This window comes from Giraffa tippelskirchi, chromosome 6, assembly GCF_054371585.1.
Source record: "Giraffa tippelskirchi isolate mGirTip1 chromosome 6, T2T-mGirTip1v1.2.pri, whole genome shotgun sequence".
Classification (NCBI taxonomy): Eukaryota; Metazoa; Chordata; class Mammalia; order Artiodactyla; family Giraffidae; genus Giraffa; species Giraffa tippelskirchi.
In genome coordinates, this window is record NC_137280.1 from 18,431,252 (window position 1) to 18,445,046 (window position 13,795).

Sequence of the window (13,795 nt, forward strand, 5' to 3'; positions counted from 1 at the left end):
CTGGCATGTGCAAGTCTCTTGGTTCAACCCCCACTCCTGAGCCCCACCTGGTTAGTGGGCATGGGAAGGACGAAGGGATGGGCATGGAAGGTGAATGGTGAAGTCTGCCCTCCAGTGTGCAACTTCACACCCCACTAATGCCAAAGCCCGGGAAAAGATATTTTGTGGGTGGGCATCCTCACAGGTTGCTTTTCCAAATGAGTCAGTGACATGACCTAGTCCAGAAATTAAACAGTCAAAGCAGAAAACGAGACTAGTTAGGGTTGAAGACAAGCACTTTTTCAAAGCTGCTATGGCAGGGAGTGCTGGAGAGAAAGTGACTCCTCAAGGGACACGTGGTTGGGTTTTGACTGGGGGCAACGCACAGAGTACACACGTATGGGGGCAGCAAGCCCACTGACGGAGGGTAGGGTGGCCGTACCGCTGCTGCTTCTCAACACTCCTGTGATTTGGGGGACGGGCCAGCTCTGGCTCAGGGTGGTTTGCAAACTCCTCAACATTTATTTCAACTATCTGCTTTCCTCAGTCCCTAAAACTCCTTCAAGGCACAGAAGTTCAGGCCAACATTCATGAGTGGAAAGTACAGCTTTCACAAAACGATAGCATAGTTCACCTGAACTTGGATCCTCACGGACACGGCCCATGAGTCACTCTTGACTGCCAAGACAGAAATAAGTGTAAAGAAGAGGGAGATGATGGGGCGGGATCAGAATGAGAACATGGGCTGGTTTCAAGTTTGACTTTTACAAGGAACATAAAACCTACACGTTTGCAGAGTAAGTCTCTTTACTAGTCTCAGCTGCACGTGGGTTAAAGCCTTGGCTGCACGTGGGAATCACTTGGGAACCTTTAAAAACATGGATGCCAAACCATAAAGAGAAAAAATACAAACCACACACATACAATGCACAAAAGAAAAAAAAATTAAGAAAATGTTTTAAAAAAGAGAAAAAAAATACATTGAGATTTTTAAAAGTCTTCCCAGGTAAGACTTTGAATCACACAGGTAAGGTTGAGAAACCCTGGATGGGATCTTAAAGCTCTCCCATCACTGTTTCTTTAAAAGTTTTCTTCAAGGTTAAAGAATATTGATGGTGATAGAAAACATATTTCGCTTTTAGTTGAGAGAAATAATGGCCCGCTAATACAGGTGGTAGATGAAAAATATTGAACATTTCAAAAATGTATTACCTAGCAACTAGGTATAAATGAATGTTTGTGTGTACCAAATGGTAGACCTTTATAAATGTCTTGCCACAATTTGATTACATGTTCATAAATATTCTAGTTTCTAAGTAACACATTTTTAAAATGGATTTTGAAAAAATTTCTTGCTGTCAGGTCAATGGAATCCGGCTGGGGTCTTGAATAAGTGGGAATCCCTGTCCTCTGGAGGGTGCCATTCCAGGGCATGCCTGGTGACAGTTCATGCTTTTATTCACCTACCCACCTGCTCACCCACTTGTTAGTCCAGATTCATTCATTTACCAACCTGCCAGCCAGACTTATCAGTTTAAATGCCAGATACTGTGTTCTATACCCTCTTCACCAATGCCTCAAATTCAAGAAGGTGCTTGGAGAGATTGGGAGAGGAGGGAGTTCTGAAGAAACTGAATTTACAAGGACTAGGAGAGGCCAGAGGGGCATTCCGGATGCGCCTTGGGCATTTCTGAGAAATGCATTGATGACATCGCTGCCTCACAGAATCCCTCAGGGAAGCCTGAGGCCACCCCTCAGCTGGAAGCCTGGCCTGTGGTGGAGGGTTAGTTGCCTGAATCTGCTCAGCATCCTCACAGGGAAAACTGATATAAAGGCAAGGGTTTGTCTATTGAGTACCTGCCACGACAGTGCCAGGAGCTGTTGTCAATGAGAAGTACCTTTCCAGGAGTTTTGTTCAGTGAAGGCAAGACTAACACCATGAGATAATTGTCAAGGGCTTTAGGTGTACTTCAGACAAGTCAGTAACAGCAAGGGTCCTGGAGCCAGGACGCCAGACAGGGCATTTGAAATCCAGCATTCACTGTTCTATAGGCAACTGGTCCACCACTTAGAATCCCTTCCAGCAGGTCATCTTTCTCTCAGCACTGTAGGGAGTGCCCCCAGGGGTGTGGGCGTGGGTATGACCCTGTGTGGCTGGAATAACTTCTGCTTTTGGTGGAATAGGGACCACCAAGCATCAGAATATCTGAAAGTTCAATCTGGAAGGTCCTGGGGGTGGGTGGCAATAACTCCTTTTCTTCTTCTAAAACTTCAGTGAAAACTAAATTTTCATACACTAAGAAAAATGTCCAATAAAAAAAAAAGGAAAAATGGCCAGAGAAGAGTTTTATTCTACTTCGTGATTTTTTAAAAAAAAAACAATCATTTTTCTAACATTCATGAGTTTGTAGGTCAGAAATTTAGGAAGGGTGTGGTGGGATGCCTTGTCTTTGCTCCATTTGGGAAAACTCAGGTGAATGGAGTCATCTAGAGGCTTCTTCATTCACCATCTGGCACCAGGCTGGGATGATTCCAGGGCTGGGCTGGGATTTCAGATGAAAAATCTTACAATGGTATACAAAGTGTCACAGTTTATTATACACTGCTGCTGCTGCTGCTAAGTCGCTTCAGTCGTGTCCGACTCTGTGCGACCCCATAGACGGTAGCCCCCCAGGCTCCCCCGTCCCCGGGATTCTCCAGGCAAGAACACTGGAGTGGGTTGCCATTTCCTTCTCCAATGCATGAAAGTGAAAAGTGAAAGTGAAGTCGCTCAGTCATGTCCGACCCTTAGCGACCCCATGGACTGCAGCCTACCAGGCTCCTCCGTCCATGGGAGTTTCCCAGCAAGAGTACTGGAGTGGGTTGCCATTTCCTTCTCCATTATTATACACATAAATACATAAATAACGGCTTTTATTGAAAACAATACAACAACATGAATGATAATTTTCGGCATCAAAAATGTTTCCACTAATGGAAATGTAAGTTGATACAGCCACTATGGAAGATGTTATGGAGATTCCTCAAAACACTATGAATAAAACCACCATATGACCCAGCAATCCCACTCCTAGATATACCCTGAGGAAAGCAAAATTAAAAAAGACACATGTATCCCGTTGTTCACTGCAGCACTATTTACAATAGCTAGAACATGGAAGCAACCTAGATGTCCATCAACAGATGAATGGATAAAGAAGTTGTAGTACATATACATAATGCAATATTACTCAGCCATAAAAAGGAACGCCTCTGAGTCAGTTCTAATGAGGTGGATGAACCTAGAACCTATTATATAGAGTGAAGTAAGTCAGAAAGAGAAAGATAAATATCGTATTCTAATGCATATATACAGAATCTAGAAAAATGGTACTGAAGAATTTACTTACAGGGCAGCAATGGAGAAACAGACACAGAGAATAGACTTGCAGACATGGGGAGAGGGGAGCAGAGGGTGAGATATATGGAAAGAGTAACATGGAAACTTACATTACCATACGTAAAGTAGATAGCCAACAGGAATTTGTTTTATGGCTAAGGAAACTCAAACAGGGGCTCTATATCAACTTAGAGAGGTGGGAGGGGAAGGAGATGGGAGGGAGGTTCAAAAGGGAGGGGCTATATGTATACCTATGGCTGATTCATGTTGAGGTTTGACAGAAAACAACCAAATTCTGTAAAGCAATTATCCTTCAATAAAATAAAATAAAAATGTTTCCACTAATGGAATATTTGAAATTAACACTGCATTAGAGGGGATGGAGAAGGCAATGGCACCCCACTCCAGTACTCTCGCCTGGAAAATCCCATGAACGGAGGAGCCTGGTAGGCTGCAGCCCATGGGGTCGCGAAGAGTCTGACGCGACTGAGCGACTTCACTTCCACTTTTCCCTTTCATGCATTGGAGAAGGAACTGGCAACCCACTCCAGTGTTCTTGCCTGGAGAATCCCAGGGATGGCGGAGCCTGGTGGGCTTCCGTCTATGGGGTCGCACAGAGTCGGACACGACTGAAGCGACTTAGCAGCAGCAGCAGCAGAGGGGATGGAAAAGGAAATGGGAACCCACTCCAGTATTCTTGCCTGAGAAATCCCACAGAGGAGCCTGGTGGGCTGCAGTCCATGGAGTCACAAAAGAGCTGGACACGGTTTAGTGACTAAACAACAAAGAGGGTAGGGATAAATCAGAAGCTTGGGATGAACATACACTATTATACATAAACTAGATAACCAACAAGAATCTGCTGTATAGCATAGGGAACTCTACTTCATATTCTGTGATAGGCTATAAGAGAAAAGAATTTTAAAAAGATTGATTATATGTATAACCAAATCACTTTGCTGTATACCTGAAACTAACACAACGTTGTAAATCAACTATATGCCAATACAATTAAAATTTTAGAAAGCCACTGCATTAGAAAGTTACAGGAATATGGTCACCACGGCCTATGAAAACTACAGCCAGACACAATTAAGCTTTGTTCACTGTTTTTCCTCCCCGTACATTTGTGGTTATCAAAATCATTCAAGCTAAAAATGAATCAAGGTTTAGTGTTGTTTCTATAAATCCAATGACTATCGCAGGTTTTCTGGGACAGTCCAGGTTTCAAATGACAGTATCCTGATTTGGGGATGGGAGAACGTGGTCCGCACTGTGGACTTCGTGTGGTGAGGGCCTCCTGATCCAGGTGTGAAGGGGTTAGTACGGATTATTTGGACAACATCTGAGACAGCAACTGAACAGAAGGGTACAAGAATGAGAAAGCTGTTGAAGCCAAACTGGCAGCCCATGAAGAAGGAGGCCTCAGGCAGGCATGAGGCCAGGATGTGTTTGGGCGAAACAGCGTGATAATAGAACAGGCAGCCATCTTGGAAGAGGAAGTTGGTTTTCTTGAGTTAGCAGCTTAGTCATCTTCCAGTAACATCAGTGTCAAGTACTTTTTAGCTTTCAGGACCTGGCCACCGGCTTCTGAGGTGGTTTCACCGCTGAGGAAGGGGGTGGATTCTAGAAGGGTGGGCCTACAGGTTCATTTGTGGGAGAAAACCTCTTTCCTTCTTCACATGAATCCATTCAAGGGCTTCCTCTGTGCCCAGCAGCCTGGAAGAAACTGGACAGGCAACTTCCCTGGGCGGGGGTCCAGTGGCCAAGACTCTGCACTCCCCATGCAGGAGGCTGGGGTTTGATCTCTGGTCAGGGAACTGGATCCCACAGACCGCAACGAAGATCAAAGACCTCGTGTGCCACAACTGAGACCCGGCACGGCCAAACACAGAATAAAAAAAAATAACATTAAAGAAAACAAGAAACTGGGCAGGATCCAGAAATGGTCAAAACCTAAATCTTTGCCTCTGAGGAGTTCCAGTCCGGTGAGGGAGATAGGCCTGTAAAACGGTAAGTTATAGTTTCACTTCATCAGGGTTTCTTGTCTAGACAGAACCAAGCACCTAGGGAACAGAGAGGACAGAGCCAGTAGCCGGGGGGGGGAAGCTGGGCTGACTCAGGGCGGCCATTGTGTGCTATGCCTCGCACGGTCCTAAGCCCTCTCTTCCCGCCATGGGGTAAGCACAGGGAATGACAAGAACTGCTTCTCCCAGGCCTGCATAAGTGCTTCGGAGGGGCCCTCTTATCCTCCCAGGCTCCTCTTGCTTCTTTCCCTATTTTTCTCCCTCTTTAAGGCCCTGTCAGAGTCCAGGCAGCAAAGAGAGCACACTCAGCTGGGGTTTATGAGAAGGCTTCTTAGCGAAGTGACTATTTACAGAGGTGTGGGTAGCTTCTTCTAAGTAGTAAGAGACGCTGATGCCCACGGCCATGGCCCACCAAGGGAAGGGGCTCGCCCACCTGAGCAGCAGAGGCTGCGGAAGATGCGTGGTGTGGGTACCCAGGTGAAAGCTGGCATCCTGGGAGAAGGGCTGCATGACGGGAGCTGTGACTACAGAAGAAGGTACTGCTGCCAGGCCCATCCGGCCTGTGTGGAGTGACAGCAATAAACACTCCCACCTCCCTTTCCTCCAAACCTCCAACCCCTGACTGGGTATCCATTGGCCACACCCAGTGGGGGAGCCGGAGGTGAGGGAGCCTGTGAGGTGGTCCAATGAGGTTAGCCACCCAGGGCCTACAGCAGAACTTCACGTGGAACTTTAGAGTTAACGGAAATCACCCACACTCTTTCCTTCCTTCTCACCTGCTTGCCAACAGGGCATCATGCCAGGCATTGAGGAATGAAGGATCAATAAGCCAGACCTGGCCCTCAACTTTATGGAGCTTACAATCTAGGAAGGAAACAAAATAAGGGGATACAGGGGTGAATGAGCTCAGGAAACAATTCTGGGGTCTGGTTTTACTTTGCCACAGTCAGGCCATATGATTCCTTGCTTCCAGAACTACTGTGTGTGAAGGGACCCCATGAGAACCTTTTCTTGTGGATCACCCTAGGAAGCCCAGGTGATGGACCACTCAGAATTCACAGGCAGAATTCTTCTCAGCCCCAAGTGACTGTACCCCAGGCCCTCTGTAATTCTTCAGCATTTCTATCTCTTGTTTACACCTAGGCACTCTTCCTTAATACGTAATGGAAGACAGATTCAGAAAATATCTTTCAAACTTGGGATGGAGAAAAACAATCTGGGCAAGTCAGTGTACCCAGAAGCCATAAGAAAAATATATTCAATTGAATATATTCAATGACATTTTTTAATATTGTGAGGCAAAAGTCATGAAGTCAGTGGGGACATAATAGACTAGGAAAAAAATAGTTGAAACCTGATGAAGTTCAAAGTCCTTAGCAAACAATTTGAAAAGCAAAGGACAATTTAAAAATAGGCAAGAAGATTATTTATAGCAGCTTTATTCATAATCTCTAAAAACTGAAAGCAGCCAAGATGTCCTTCAATAGAACATAGAATGGATAAACTGTGGTACATCCACACAATGGGATATTATTTTGTGATTTAAAAAAATAATAAGCTATCAAGTTAGGAAAAGACGTGTGTGAACCTCAAATACATATTGTTAAATGAAAGACACTAATCTGAAAAAGTTACCTACTGTATAATTCCAACTATATGAGATTCTGGAGAACGTAAAACTATAGAGATAGTAAAAAGGTCAGTGATTGACAGGAATTTGATAGGAGTGGGGTAGAGGGTTGAATAGAAGCAGCATGCAATTTTTTTTTTTTTTTCGGATGGTGAAACTATTCTGTATGATACAGTACTTGTAAATACAGGACACTGTGTATTGGTCAAAATCCCTAGAACTTCACAGCACAAACAGTGAACCAATGCATACACATTAAAGTAAATCATCTAGGAGATTAAGGGACTCCAGGATTGAATGTAGACTGCGATGAAATAATCTGTGCTGCAAATGTAACAAAACACCTCCCTAAAGGAGGTGAGGGGATAGGTACTGACCTAGGTAACCTTGGAAATGAATGGAGCCATAAGACTAAAGGCAAAAAGAACTGCACATAAAACTGTACTCTGTTTGATGAAGTGTTTCCCATCAGGGTAGGGTTAATAATTCTGATGCTGATATACATGTATACTGGAAATCAACAATGAAGCAAATATTGTAGGGAGCCAGGATTCTCACTGTTGGAGTGGGGATTTACAAATAGGCATGGGAAGGAGGCGAGACTATTCCATGTAGTCATAGAGTTGTGGATATATGAATGAATTCATATTCATATAGAAATATTTGTAAATGTGTATAGGTACACTGGTTAATAAGTTCACATACATCCCTTGCTCTGTGTGCTGAAAGAAACTGGAAGCAATAATACCCCAATAGCAATGAGCAACCTTGTACCCAGATCTTGTTTTCTAATACCATCCTCTCATAAAAGAAACTAGAACAATTTGGAGAAAAGGCTGATTCTAGGGTAGGGCAAGCAGATTTTAGGACACAAGAAGAACCTGGAGCACCTTGAATGCCAGAAGGCAAGAATGTGATTAAAAAAACAAAACCCAGACTTCTGTGGCGGTCCAGTGGTTGAGACGCTGCCTTCCAAAGCAGAGGATATGGATTCAATCCCTGGTCAGGAAACTTAAGATCCCACATGCTACAGGGAGTGGCCAAAAATTCAATAAACAATAGATAAATTAAAAAAAAAAAACCACATTGATGGTGGTATGTCAAAGGGTCATGGGCATCATCTGAAATGGTCCAAGCTGGAACAATTTGAGCAAGAAAATAAGTAAGATAGTATTGGATTATAACCTAAAATATAAGGTAAATATCTAGGCATCCAAATGGATATGTGTAAATGAACAATTAAGTAAACAGTTAAAGAGAGACAGATAACTCTCTCATACAGAAGGGTTCCAAATAATTTATGTAAATACTTTACCCTAAAGGAGATGAGGCATAAGCCCCACTCCATAGGTGTGGGTTATACATAAGACATGGGCTTCCCTGGTGGCTCAGCTGGTAAAGAATCCTCTTGTAATGCAGGAGACCCAGGTTCAATCTCTGAGTTGGGAAGATCCCCTGGAGAAGGAACGGTTACCCACTCCAGTATTCTGGCCTGGAAAATCCCATGGACACAGCCCATGGGGTCACAAAGAGTCTGACACGACTGAGCAACTTTCACTTTCATACATAGTAACTACCTTCCAAAGAGTACAGTATGGAAAGAGCGGGGCGAGAGTAACTTTGCAGGGGAGAATCTGACAAACACTACCCTGCCAGGGGCACAAGGCCGACGCCAAGGCCAGGTTGATAATTTGGGCTCTGATACCAGTTTAGTCAGAAGAAGAAGACAAGACCGAGACAGAGACCTACTATATACAATGCCTGACCAGCACTGTTCAAAACTGTCAAGGTCTTGGAAAATAAGCAGTGTCTGAGAAGTCATCAAAGCCAGGAAGAGCCCAAGGAACTGAAACAACTAAATGTAATGTGGTGAAAAAGAGTATGCCATTAATGTTTTAGTTCACTTTCTGGCACAGAAAGGAGACACTAGGAGAAAAACTAAGGACATCTGAAGGTCTTCAATTAATAATAATGTATCAATTATGGTCCATGGACTATAGCAAGTGTAGCAAAGTAATGTAAGATGTTACTAACTGGGGAAAGTGGGCGCAGCTCTGTGGGAACCTCTGTACTGTCTTCACAGTTCTTCTGTAAATCTAAGACTGTTCTTTAAAATAAAGTTCATTTTGGGAATTCCCCGGTGGTCCAGTGGTTAGGACTCCACACTTTCACTGCCCAGCGCCTGGGCTCAGTCCCTGGTCAGGAAACTAGGATCCCACAAGCCACAAAGAGAAAGTTTATTTTAAAATAATAAAGAAGGCAATTTGTAGAAGAGGAAATATAAGTGGTCAGTGGACATGAAAATAAAAACAAAAACACCTTGACCCCTGTGGTCATTGTAGAGAAGTGAACTAAAACATTAACGGCATATTCTCTTTCACACATCGAATTAGCTTAAACCATAAACAGCTACACTCTCTTCCTCCGTCTTGCAGTTAAGAGGGCACATTCATTTCTTGCTGGTTAAAGTGTAAGTTGCTAAAACTTTTGGACAGCAATCTGACTTTATCTACTATAACGGCACGTATTTTTGGAGGCCATATTCTACTGCAAGTGACCCTTAGAAACGAGAGCACTGGTGCACACAAACCAGAGGACACATTTTGAAGCTTGATTTGAAGAGGTGAAAGTCAGAAAACTGTCTGAGTATCTCTCAATGAGGGAAGAGCTGAATGGACTACAGTTTGCTCATCCTGTGGAACATTTAATAAGCATGATGGGTGAGATCCCCAGGGATTGGTCAGGAGTGACTATGCCCTCTGCCCTCTCTATCAAGGATAGGAGATAATCTAGACCCTTAGCAGTATGGGAGGAATCTACATAACGAACTTCGCTAAAACCAGCCCTCATCTACCACTGACTCCTTCATGTATTTGCAGTCCCACAACCTGCCACCCCCAGAAGCCCCAAATGCTTTTCTTATGTCTTGTCGCTTCTCTAAAACTATATTGTTCTTTTGTTAAAATGATGCATAAGCCCAAGTTCTTACCACCCCTTTGAGTTACTTATAGCTGAGTGCTCCCATGTATACGCATGTTAATAAACTTGATTTCTCTTGTTAATTTGTCTTTATAAGTCGAATTTCCAGAGCTGCAGCCAGAGAACCTAATATGGGGAGAGGAAAGACTCCCCCACATACTTGTTTTCCACATGCACATGGGTGGAAGGGGGCTGGATTTGGAGGCTCTAAAAAGTACAGGGTGAAGCCTGTCTGGTGAATCTTTGAAGAGAGATGCTGCTGGGAGTCAGGGGCTGGGAGTGGCTGGAAGCCAGAGCTCCTCAAACCTGACTGCACATCACATCACCTGGCCTCTTGTTAACATGTAGGTTCTGACTCATTGTGGTCACCCCAGGTGGCACACTGGTAAAGAATCTGCTTGCCAGTGCAGGAGATGCAAGAGATGCAGGTTCGATCCAGGGGTTGGGAAGATCCCCTGCAGTAGGAAATGGCAGCCCACTCCAGTGTTCTTGCCAGGGAAATCCCATGGACAGAGAAGCCTGGTGGCTACAGTCCACGCGGTCACAAAGAGTTGGACACAACTGAGCACACACACGCACACACACACACACACTCACACATTATGATTCAACAGGTATGGGTGAGCCTAAGCTCTCCACTTCTGACAGGTGATGCTCACTGGACCATGGCCCACCTGGACTTGCAAGATGGTAAGCAGAAAGCTGGGGAGGCACAAGTGGGTAAAATGCCTCCAGAGATGGCAGTCCCTTAAGTCCTCACCAAGTGCCTCGCGAGGAAAAAATCAGTGGTGGTATATTTGCCCGGGTCACAGTCTCAGTCAAGGTCACCTGAGGTCTGCAGCACTCACGGGCGATCTTTTCAGTAAATTACCCACCCCCCTCCACCCTCATGGACCCCCAAAGCAGCAGCTGGTGGGTGACAAGACAGGCACGAAGGGACAGAGAAGAGTAATGAGCACAGTTCCTTTTTCACCCAGTGTGTAAAAAGCACACCCAAGTTGAGTGGGGAAGAGCTTATCAACTGGACCCAAAGTCAGCGTTTCCACATCAGCCCAGCCTGGATTTCTTTTTTCCCCACCCAAGATAAGCTGAAAAGCTGTGGGACCTGCCTGAGACCTCACTCAGGGCCTGGAAGGAACTGCCTTCAGTGTGGGTGAAAAAGACAATTGGGAGAAAAAATAAGTGGCTTTCTGCCTGCCCCCTGCTGAGCCCAGCTGGTTCCCAGGCACCCAGCGTCTGTCCCCTCTCCTGCTCCCAGGTCCACAACCCCCAGCCTGCCTCGGACTGGGTCCTCCTTCCTCTCTTGCTGTTGCAGTGCGCTGACCGGAGGCTCTGATTTAACAGAACCAAAACAGCTCCTTCCTCCACCCTTTGCCTGTCAGCAACAGAACATCCACATTTTCTCCACTTCCTTGCCTCTTTTTTTTTTTTTTAAGTAGCACATTTAAATAAAACGTGTGTTAAAATAAAAAAATTTCTCTACTTCTTGGACAAGCAACTAGCTTCTCTGAGGGTTCCTTTTATTACTGTAACAAGTATATGACCTTGCTGGGTTTTGAGAGCACTAAACAAACTAACTCTGCTAAGCACCAGAGACACCAAGTTGGTCCTCAGTAAACGCTGGTTCTGGCTGAAGGTGAGAAAGCCCTATACCTCCAGGTACAGTGGGGCTAGCATCAGTTGGGCTATGCCCAGGCAAGTCCCTGGACTTCCTCTGCCTTCTTCCCAGCCCACACTGGGTCCCTTTGCCTCATATCCTTCATTCTCTGAGGACTAGGCTGGAGCTGAGAACTGCAAAATGAAATCAGCATCGGCAAGTGCAGCAATGAGGCCCGCAGACCATGCACCCTACCCTCTAGTGCACTCACCAAGGCAGACCGTCCTGCAAGCCCCCAGGGTTCTGGTGATTTCTGATCTCTCTCCCTCATTCCATACTGGCCACGCTCTCCCCTTAATCCATGTGCTCTGAGAGCCTAGGAAGTACCAGCTGGGAGACCAGGTGCTGTGGTTTCAGAGATTCTGACCCAACATGCTCTCTTCCTCCAAGGGGTTCATCAGAGTGGAGAGCAATCAGGTTTCAAACCTGGATGTCCCTGGGGAATAGCTGGGTGGCCTTGGCCAACACATGTCCAGGGCACCCATTTCTCCATTTACGAAAAAAGGGAGAATAATATGTGCCTTCAAGGCCCTTTGGAAAATTACACGGTGCAATCTAGCACTTAGGATTGTTAACAACAATTCAGCTAAGCAAATTCAAAGATCTGACCAGCTTTATTCAATGATGGTGGTAAAGCGCGCTCTGAGAGGCAGTACAAAATGGGAGGTTTTAATAGGAAGAAGGAGGGTGCAGCAAGGAAGGCACTGGCAAGAGAAAAGAAAGGACTGTTTCAGGTCTGGCACCTTGTTTTGGAAGAAGGACAGGGTCTACCAGGCAGGTTACCTCTTCTTCCCTTGGAGTGGGGCTTGGTACTGATGGTGGAGAAGTCCCGTGGGGCCCTCAGTGGTGTGGGCCAGAAGGTTCCAGACTGCCCAGTTTTAACTGAGTCTCTTTGCTGTACACCTGAAACTAATTCAATGCTGTAAATTAATCATACTCCCCATAAAAATTATAAAAAAAACAAAAAAAGACTACGTACTTGGAAAAGGTTGAAGCTGCAGCTGGATCTAGATTTGGTATCATGGGTGTTAGCACAAGCAACACAATTTGGGGCCAAAGGTTTTTCTCTTTAACAGGATTTACACAAGATTTTTTTCTTTTGTTTTGACTGTCAAGAAGAAATGGAACCACATCATAAGGTGTGGAATTTACTTCTCTCCCTGGTGGCTCAGTGGTAAAGAATCTGCCTGCAGTTCAGGAGACACAGGTTCAGTCCCTGGGTCGGAGGATCCCCTGGAGGAGGGCATGGCAACCCACTCCAGTATTCTTGCCGGGAGAATCCCATGGACAGAGGAACCTGGCAGGCCACAGTCCATAGCGTGCAAAAGAGTCAGATGTGACTTAGTGGGTAAACAACAACAAAGATCTGCAAACACACAGGACATGAAAAGGTAATAAATAGGGATACATAGTATAGCCCAAAAGATAGACAGAAAAGTAGTTGGATGAATTTTTCAGTTCTATTGATTAAAAAAAACAAAACCCAACTTTGCCAGCTGAAAGGTTAAAGGTCATGTCAACATCTGGGCTTTGGTGTTGCCACTAGGAGGCATCAGTTTGCAGAAATAAAACACAGGACTACAAAGAGATTCTGCTTTACCTGCAGAAGTTCCAAGAGACAGAACAGAGCTAATTGTCAAGAACTAGGCTGAGGCAGGTGTTGAATTTTCATTTCTAAATTTAGTTCTTAAACCAAGTGACAAATATAATAAAAGAGACTGCTGAATGCCAAGGGAGAGAAAGAAACCTAAATGTTGGTCTTGTGTAAAATACCTTCTAAGAACACATGGTATTATATTGCAATGTTATTAAGTTGCCAGGGCTTTGGAGAACCCTTTATTAGAGGAATTTATTACTGTAGATCCCACAATAATAACTGGACACGGAACATCTTGCTTTGGGAGATTTCTTATTTGGTTCCTGAGGGATTTCTTTTGATTCATGTCTACCTGGAAATTCCTGTAAAACATGAAAATAGGGTTTGCATTCTTTTTTTTTTTTTCTTAAATGTTTGCTGTTTTATTTTCACTTCCGCAGGGCTGGGGAGCCATGAACGCCCGGGGGAGCTGTTCTCACTCACCGAGATCAGAATTAAAAAGAGGGGTTTTGCTACCCTCTAGTGGCCGGCTCTGGTCCCGGCAGCT

The 13,795-nt window shown here is 44.8% G+C and overlaps 1 long non-coding RNA gene across 1 annotated transcript; it reads left to right on the plus strand.

Moving 5' to 3' along the window:
• Positions 1-3,881: 3,881 nt before the first annotated feature.
• On the plus strand, positions 3,882-8,096 carry LOC145511052 (uncharacterized). Its single transcript, XR_014057467.1, has 2 exons — positions 3,882-5,724; positions 5,802-8,096. It is a non-coding gene; the product is annotated as an uncharacterized LOC145511052 (long non-coding RNA).
• The last annotated feature ends 5,699 nt before the right edge of the window (positions 8,097-13,795 follow it).